Below are 9,504 nucleotides of genomic sequence, written 5' to 3'. Positions count from 1 at the left end.
GGGAAGGTAGTGAGTTATTTTCAGAGTTTGGCTTAGAGTGAGAGGCCATGTCTGAGCAACAAGAGTTTCTCTGGGGTGACTCTTAAGCATTAATTATAAGTAGGCTTAGATTTGCTGTTACAGAATTAAGTTTCATAAGGGCAAGCCTCAAGATTGAGGGCCTGGCTTATTAAATTGAGAGCCCCTATTTTGCTTAAGAGAATAGCAGGAATTCCCCAGGTGGGGAAGTTTAACAGTTCCACTTTTTACTCCAGTCCCTCAATAGACTTTGCAAATACTTTTTCATTTTCTTTCCCAAATACCCTGAAATGTATACATTTCATTACACATGAAATGTATTATATTAACCTGTACAGAATATCAAGATTTTATTCCCTATTCTAGGTTCAATGTCAAATAAAGCTGAGTTAGGTTGTTTAAATAAACTGACCAGACAGAATAAGTTAGATAATGTGCTACAGAAAATTTAAATTTTGGACAAAATAAACTTCTCTTCCTTTGGTCTCATACAGAAGTTAAGGTCCTAAAATAAAGATAATGCCATCTTTTACCTTGTATTCTGATTCACCTTAGTCCCAACCAGATTGGCTTCGTTCACATTTCTAATTGAAGTCTGGTCTCTTTTTCAGCTTCTTTAAAAGTCATTGTGTGGAGTAATCTGATTTTTAGAGCTTCAGAACTCTAACTTTGAGTCTCAGGTGTCATACAGATACCCAAAGTTCCAGGGAACTTACAGGTTATACACAAAGAACTCACCATCTCAGAATATTGAAATAACAGCTAAAGTTCAGGAATAATGTGCCTGCTGTAAGAGCTTACAATCTAGGCCCTAATTTTCTTATCAGCATTTTCTACATGAAGCTATTTTCAGAAATAAAAACATTTGACAGTTGACATATTGGAGTCATCAACCACAAACCATAGCAGATGCCTCACCTTTACACATTTACTAGGGTTGTGTTACTTAACAGGCAGAACATAATTTGCATACATGCCTTTCTTCTCTTTTAAAGTCCCTTTTTATTGAAGATGATGTTCTGACTTATAGCTGACTACATGTACTTGTAGAGAAGCATTAGAGCAAAGTAGTATAACTGCCAAGTAAATTTGACTGTTTCCATGATCTGTAAACTTTTTCTAAGAATAACTAAAACTATGAATAACAACATCACACTATTGTCTAACATCATGTAGATTAGTATTGGGATATAACATGGACAGTGGGAATGTTGTAAGTCTTTAGGAATGTTATACAATCTCTAAATAAATGAATAACATTTCACCCATTCAAATTTAGCTCAGAGAAGGATAGAAAATCACTTTTACTTATTGTAATACTTCTCAGACTCTTCCTATGTAATGTCACCTCACTTTTACAAGGTAAAAGAAAAAATCCTTTTCAACAGTTTGAAATAAGAGACATCTTTTAGGGTTCAATTTGGGAGGGTAAAATGTCAAAAAGTTGTCAGGTTTGAACATATGCTAAACAGGAAAATGGGTTACTGTGAAACAATATTTTGTTCCTAGTTAACCAAAGTGACAAAAAAAAGTCTTCTAAAATAAAGGATGATAATATCAACATATACATCAACAAGGATATTATTCTGATAGGACATCAAATCCTTGTCTTCTAGACAGAATACTCAGATGGTTAAGAAAAACTTTTCATAACCTTTCATCAAGAGCAGAACAACAATCTCTCTTTATTTAAAAGAGAAAATTAAGCTCCCATTTTGTGTAAATACACAGTTTGACATGAGAAGCTCTTACAAAATATTGTGAACAAGCCTAGCGAATTTTGGTCAGCATTGACTATGACAGAATTCACATTCACAAAACTTCTACAATTTTCCATATCCATTCAGGTCTTGTCTTACATATTAAAACTATCCCTTTTACTTTAGGGCAAACCAATACTCCTTTAGACAAGCTTATCAAGTTTTAGTCAGCATTGACTACAATAAACAAAACTCACTTTCACAAACTTTCTACAGCTTTCCATATTTACTCAGGCTTTGTCCTGTACATTCTCAAGGATAAACTACATTTTTTAACTAAGCACATCTTGTATATTTTACATATCCACATATTTTATGTTACCAAAATATGTTTGATACTGTCTTTAAACATCTTTCAAAACAAAATTATTTTTAAAATAGGTTGTCAAAATAATTAAATTTCCTTAAACACAAACTTTTTTTTTTTTTTTACCATAATAATGATCTAATAGATATAATGCTAGCTTATTAGTAAACTTGTATAAATTTAGGGGGAACAGACTCATGCAGTATGAAATTGTTTGATTCAAAGAGTCATCATAATGCACAGCTGTATGAGGGTACCCAGGGGCAAGTGATTGTACACTTTGGATCGTTGGATAATTGTATGGTATCTGAACAATCTCAATAAAAATGAAAAAAAAAAAAAGAGTCATCATAAAAACAGAAACAGGATTAGACTTTGTCATTGCATTTTTTACAGCTATATTTGCTTTTTTTAATTTCTTTTATTGGAGTTTTAAAAAAACCTCTTCTTTTTCATAATAACCTAAAATTATGAACAACCTTAAAAGTATATTGACTATCAATAGACTGCAATTATTTAATTTGTCTCAAGGACATTTTATTTTGCATACTGAAATTTGGCAATTAGATTTTATTCAATTACTCCTATCCCAAGGCTACATATATTTTAATAATTATTTGTTTAATATGGTTACTGTTGCAAAGGCATTATTGAAAAAAAATTTAATCAGGGAATTCTTTCAGAACAAACATGGCCTATTCTACAGCATTTCTTCTGTGCTTACCATTTCAAATTTCCAGGCCCGGTAGAAAGAATTCTAAACCAAGCTCACCCTCCCCCATCTTTCTGTACTGAGCCCTTCCCTAATAGCTGCCTTAGCTGATTAGGCTCTGGGGGAAGGGATAGATGAGACAGTGAGGGCTGGTCTGTTGAACTTGGTTTTAAAGGTTTTAAATGAGGATGGAGGGATTTAAGACCCCTAATGTGGCCTTAGTGTTGATGAGAATTCCTATGTCCTTCTTTTAACTGTTTCCAATTATAGATCTATTTCACTTAAAGCTGTGACCTGGACGATAGGAAAAGTTCTTTGCCTTTTCCAGAGGCAGCCCTCTGGCAGCCCTTTACCGCCTTAGGGAAATTCCAGGGGCAGTTTATTTCTAATGTCCAGGTTTGTTTACAGTAATTACAAAAACTGTGGGTTTCAGCTTGTTGCCTAGCAGGTTTTTTTTCCTTTTTCCTCTGGGACTCCAGGAGTACTAATTTATATACATTATATATATAACTAATTTATTTTAGTTTTAATTATATATATAACATTTTATATATAGAACTATTTTAGTTTTAACTAATTTCTATATATGTATATATATTTATCTTCATTAATTTATATATATATAACATTTTATATATATAACTTTTAGTTTTAACTAATTTGTATATATATATGTGTATATATATATGTATTTATCTTTAAGCAATTTTAGTAGAGCCCTCTAAGAATTATTTTGTTAATTTGTTATTACTGTTTGGAGGTATGAAAATACACATTGAACAAGCAGACATAAATGGAAAGTTAATCACACAAAAAACAGAGACACAGAAATACACTTTTGAGAGGGACAAACAAAGATTGAATATACATCATCTCATCCTATTTCTGCTCTTTTGCAGAACAACTCTAACTGTAATACAGTGTTCTTTTCTATAGAATCATTTTTAAGGCCACTTCTTTCCTGATTCTAAATCATACTGAGGCCAGACTGTGTTACAGAAATAAATTATTTTTTGTTGTTGTTTTTCTCATAGGCTCATAACTAAAATCCTTCCAGTTTTTCAAAATGTAGCACAAAGGGCTATATTCAGGAATACTATTAAAATTAGAATTTCCCATTTCAAGGAATTTCCCCAATCACTAACCAATTAGGAACACTTGAACAATAGAAATGCAGTAACACACCAATGAACACATTTAAACACTTAACACTTGCTATATATTTAAATAACACACCAATTAATAACTAAACTGCACACACTGATTAACAATTAAACAGGAATTAAATACTTACTATACCTTAGCAACACAACAGTTAACAAACAGGTATTATCCCCCTACTTAATTTCATTAAATATCAATTAATTGTTAGATTACTTATTTTTTTTAGAATTATACTCAATAGACAGACCCTGGTCAGGGCCTTGAACCCCATTAGAATGGTACCCAAAAAAAACAGAAATGTGTAGATGTCAAAGCAAAGGGGAATGGTTCTGGAAGTGGGACCTGGTCTCAAAGCCATGTCCAGGGGACTCGAACTGCCATACTAACTTACTGACCCACCTGATGACACACTCACCCAGTCAGCTGTCCAGACTTGGAACTGGAAACTGTTTTTCTCTTTGAAGCTTTTTAAGGCACCAAGGGTCTGAAGTGCCAGCAGGCCAGAGAACAACCTGATTGGCAAGCTTCTAGACTAAAGAGAGTCCAGCAGTCACAAAAGGCTCAACTACCATGTTTACCTGCCCTGTTGGGCTCCAGAACTTCAGGCAGTCAGACTCCTTAGGAATTGTTCTAGTTTGCTAATGCTGCCATTTTGCAAAACACCAGAAGTGGATTGGCTCTTATAGAGGGGATTTATTTGATCACACAGTTATAGTCTTAAGGCCATAAAGTGTCCAAGGTAAGGCATCGGCAATAGGGTACCTGCACTGGGAGAAAGGCCGTTGGCATCCGGAAAATCTCTGTTAACTGGGAAGGCACATGGCTGGTGTCTGTTTGCTCCCAGGTTGTGTTTCAAAATGGCTTTCTCCGAAATGTCAGCATCACCTTTCAACGGCCGTCTTCAAAATGTCTCTCTAAACTGCAGCAGCACTGAGCTCCTGTCTGAGTTTTTATAGGGCTCTGGGAAACTAATCAAGACCCATTCTGAATGGGCGGGGCCACAACTCCATGGAAATAATCTAATCAAAGTTATTACCCACAGTTGGGTGGGTCACAGCTCCATGGAAACAACCCAATCTAATCCAAAAATTCCAACCTAATCAACATTAATACATTACCGCCACAAGATTGCATTGAAGAACATGGCATTTTGGGGACATAATACATCCAAACCAGCACAGGAATCTTTGTCCCTTCTGGGGGTCACCAAATTGATACCAGACAAAAGCGATGGGTTCTTTGCCCGATGCAAATAACAGCTAATCCATGACACCAGGGTTTCAAAGAGAGAAAGTTTATTGCTAGGCACAAAGCAGGAGATCAGATGGCTTATTGGCCTGAAACTGTCTCCCCAAAGTGCAATAATTCTGATAGCTTTATGGTATCAAAAGATGGGTGGATTTTAGTATAATGAGCACAGTGGCCCCAGATTATGTAATTAGAGGTGATCTAATTATTGAGCAAGCACAGATTGATTACATGCTTAGTCTCAGAAAGTACATAAGAAAATGGCCTTAACATGATGATGGGCGTGATTATTAGTATTATAATAAGCTACAGGTCACTTACTGTTTAAAGTCTAAACTACTGCACATGTCAGCAGGCCTATTTTGGTTAGATCCAGTTTCATCTATCAAGATAGCTTAGGAATTAGGGTGGGTTAGTTCTGAGCTGACCCATGACCCTTCATTAATAAACATTAGGGGTGTTCTTTAGCAATCATAAGACTCTAAAGTTGAAAAACTGGATAAAAGCAGTACAAGTGAGGGTCAGTCCCAAGGTTTTTACAATCACAAGGGCACAAGATAAAGGCTATACAATCATTATTAGAGATCAAGGCAATGGGATTACAGCTCAGAGATTTCAGGTATTTCCCTCTGTCTGGTATATCAGAAGTAAAAAGGAATATCTATAAAATGTTTCAGTAAGCTTAATCATCCCCTAAGTCCTAACTTCTTGGTTCCAACATGGCACTCTACAGAGGAAACTGCTTTCTGAGCTCTTTAGCCTGTCTCCCTCCTGCTCCACTGTAGCCCCTGCTCGCTCACTCCAAGGCAGGGCCTCCCCCTCCCTGCCTTGTCCACTGGGCCTCTGCAGAGTGAGAGCAGATGTCCTCGGTCTTCTTTGCAGGGTCCCCCATGGCTCCCTGCTTGCTGGTGGAGCCTGGCTCTTCACCTCCCTCCACCTGGCCAGCCCCACAGGCACCCAGTGAGTCCTGGCCAAGTCATTCTCCTTGCAGTGATCCCAAACCTAGTTTTGGCCAATGAGAAGTAAGGGAAGGTGACCCGGTACCCACTTGGAAGAGCTCCTTGCTGCTAAGGTGAGGCTCACAGAAGCAAAGACTTGCTCTTCTTCCATTCAGTGTGGTCTGTCTGCAGGGATTTGTAGGCACCACTTGCAACACCAGGGGGACTAACCAACAAGGGTAAGATGACAGAGTGCAAAGATGGAAAGAACCTAGGTCCTTGGGGATGTCTTTGAAATACTAAACAAACCAACCCTGGAACTACCCATTCCTGGGACTTTTGATTATGCAACATAACAGAATGTGCTTTGTTTTGATTTTTTATTTTCCCTGCTGAAAGCATTCTAACCCAGGGGATAGCTTATACACTCCCTTTGCCAGGTTTCGCTGGGAGACAATGTGTGATGTCACTCCAGAAATTCTTTTCCCCACAGACCAAATCCTGCCTGCTGCCTGTTTTTGTAAATAAAGTTTTATTGGAACACAGCCACATCCATTCTTTTACACAGTGTCTATGGCTGCTTTTGCTCGAGTAGCTGCAATGGGGACAGTATGGCCTGCAAACGAGAAAATTTCACTATCTGGCCCTTTACAGAAAACACTTGCCAACCCCTGACTTGGACATATTATGCCAATAGAGAAGCACAGGTTTCTCAAACATTGTTCCAGGTCATCTGTGTGTTAAAACGCAACATCCCTGGGGAAGAAAGCACTGCTGGCCTCCTGCACGGTCCGGGGGGGCACCCTCTGCCTTGGTGTCTGTGCCTCCTGGCGACATGAGGGGTCTGAGCTCTGGGTCAAACTCCCTGGAATTACTGGTCATTCTAATTCTATCCTGGCCATAGCCGACTGCAGCTTTGTTACACTGTGAGTCAGTTTCCAAGGTGAAAAACCAGAGATGATTCCCAAATGGAGACAAAATTTGAGACGTTTAGCCATCACGCAGCTGGGTCCTTCCTTGAACACCCGGGTCCTTGGCTCACAGTTGTGTGGGTTGGGAAGGAGAAGCGGGGATGGGATGGGCAGGCCCTGCTGGCCCAGGGCTGGACAGAGGTAGCTCTGATGACAGGTTTGGAGGTGAGGTCAATTTAACCGGAATGGCTTCTCGAACTGAGATGCTGGGGAACCAGCTTGCCCCCTCTGGCATTGCCCCTTGGAATGCCGCATGGAAGAAGATAAAGACAGTGGCTGTTCTTTCTTCCAGGACATGGGGGCAGCCACATGCTCTCCCGAGTGCCCTGATGATGGTTTGTTTTGAAATACACAGACCAGGGGCCAGACAAACGGCCCTTGTTTGTGCAAATGTTCTGTGCTCTTTCAAGGTTCCTTTTCTTTTCCTTCTGAAAGGTCTTCACTTCCTTTGGCTGCTTTGTTTCCTGCCTTGAGGGGAGTCTGGATCCTTTATTACTTCACATTCTTGGGTCTCAGCATCTTGCTGTTCACAGGAATTCTGGCTCCCAAGCAACACCAGCTTCTTTGTGGAGGAAACCCCTTGCTGAAGCCCTTTGGTGCTTTCTCCTTTGAGAAGCCTCACCCTTCTGTAAATCTCCCTGTGTGCATATCCTTTCATGCCCAGCTCCCGGCGTCTAAAAAACAGTCTTGCTGCTTGTTAAGTGAATGAAAATATTGAACAAAAGTCATTTTCTAATATTAGTAAAATTATAGTTTTATTGAAAATGCAGTTTGCACCAGAGTCTTGCATTGTCATGATTGTTTCCATTTTAAAGGTGTTATCGACTCATGGCCATGGTGATATCCATTGATAATAACTAACCTTCTAGCAGCTTCCCCAGGAGCACAGCTCAAATAGAAGGCAGAGGGATCTATGCAGTGTGAATGGAAGGAGGGGTGACTCAGGTCCTAGGAGAGGTTTGGGAATACAGGGAAAGCTTAGGCAGTAGAGAGATTTCCCCTCCTGAATCTTCTGGTTTGTCCAGTTGGGTGAACCTAAAATACATATAAATACAGTAAGGAAGACCAGGAGAGAAGGACAGCAAAGAGAAAGAGCTTTTTACTTAAAACAGGCCTGCTTATGGCCTCTCCTTTGGATTTTCATGCCATCCTGTCTTCAGGTATATTTCTGGAGCATACCTGGGTTGTTAGACGGCCTCACCTATTCTCCAAGACCGAGAAAGGGCTTGAGCCAGTTCTTTTTTCCCCAAAAGGAAGTTTTCAGCAGCAATTTTTTAGCCTTATCACCTTTTAAAGAAGGCTCCCTCACACCTAGGAAACCCTATACTCAGGCAAGTATTAGCTCCTCAGAATGGGATCATCAAGCTTTTCCAAAGCATAACCATAAAGGAAAAATAATACCAAGTTCCATGTGTGTGCAAAGTGTAATGAGAAGGCACTTGCATAGTATGTATTGTTGAAATTTATGTCAATTTGGGAAATAAATGATCCTTTGTAGCTTGCCTCTAGTAGAAGTTTTAAAGAGTTTCATATATTAACCAGAAGTTGCTATTACTATGCTAACCAAATGGAGTATGCAGATTTTTTTTTTTTTTTTTTTTTTTTGGAAATCACCTGAAAACTGATGGCATCCCCTCATAAAGGTGTGTTAAGATCATGCGGGGGTAGGGGTGGGGTGGGGTTCATTCCTTAAAGATTCCATCAAAGCAAACAGTGCAAGAAGCATCTGTAATTTGCCTCTTCCTGCTGATGGGTTTACCAAAGTGGAGACCATTAGAGGTAAAACAAAACTTCTTGGTTTAAACTCAGTCTTACATATTTCTTATCAAATGCAATTGTCTGACTGTTTTGTTTTGCTTTGCTTTTAAGAATTTCTAGCTGTACATTTGGAATCACCTAAACTTTTTGAAAAATTGCTTTAAAAAGTCATTTGTTCTGAATCTTATGTTGGAGACAGTGAAGGGGAAAATATATCAGATGAAGCCACACATTAGGCAATCAATCAGGAATTTTAATTCAAAATTCCATTTACTGTTTTAAAGGAAAGGCCTTGAGAATGGTTCCATCAATATTATTTATGTTAAAATATAAAAACCAAGACCCAAAGTCTTCATTCAAGACTCAAAGAAATCTAAATGACATCTCGGCAACACTTGATTGTGCCCAGACATTTTCGTTACTTGGCTCTCAAGCACCAGAGAAGAAAGTAATTTTGCAGACTTCTTGGAACAGAAGGTACCAAGAAGCCCCATCCTTGGTGGCAGGCCTTGCTGCGCAGACACTTTTAGGCTCCTTAAGCTTCCCCACCTGCAAGTCAAATATAAATCCATTCTTCATGGCTCTTTCTTTGCTGAAAGCATTGTGTCATGAGTATTTCCTTTGGCTT

This window comes from Choloepus didactylus, chromosome 15 (genome assembly GCF_015220235.1).
Source record: "Choloepus didactylus isolate mChoDid1 chromosome 15, mChoDid1.pri, whole genome shotgun sequence".
In the NCBI taxonomy this organism is placed as follows: Eukaryota; Metazoa; Chordata; class Mammalia; order Pilosa; family Megalonychidae; genus Choloepus; species Choloepus didactylus.
The sequence above is the reverse complement of the archived record's forward strand: the minus strand, read 5'-3'. Positions refer to the sequence as shown.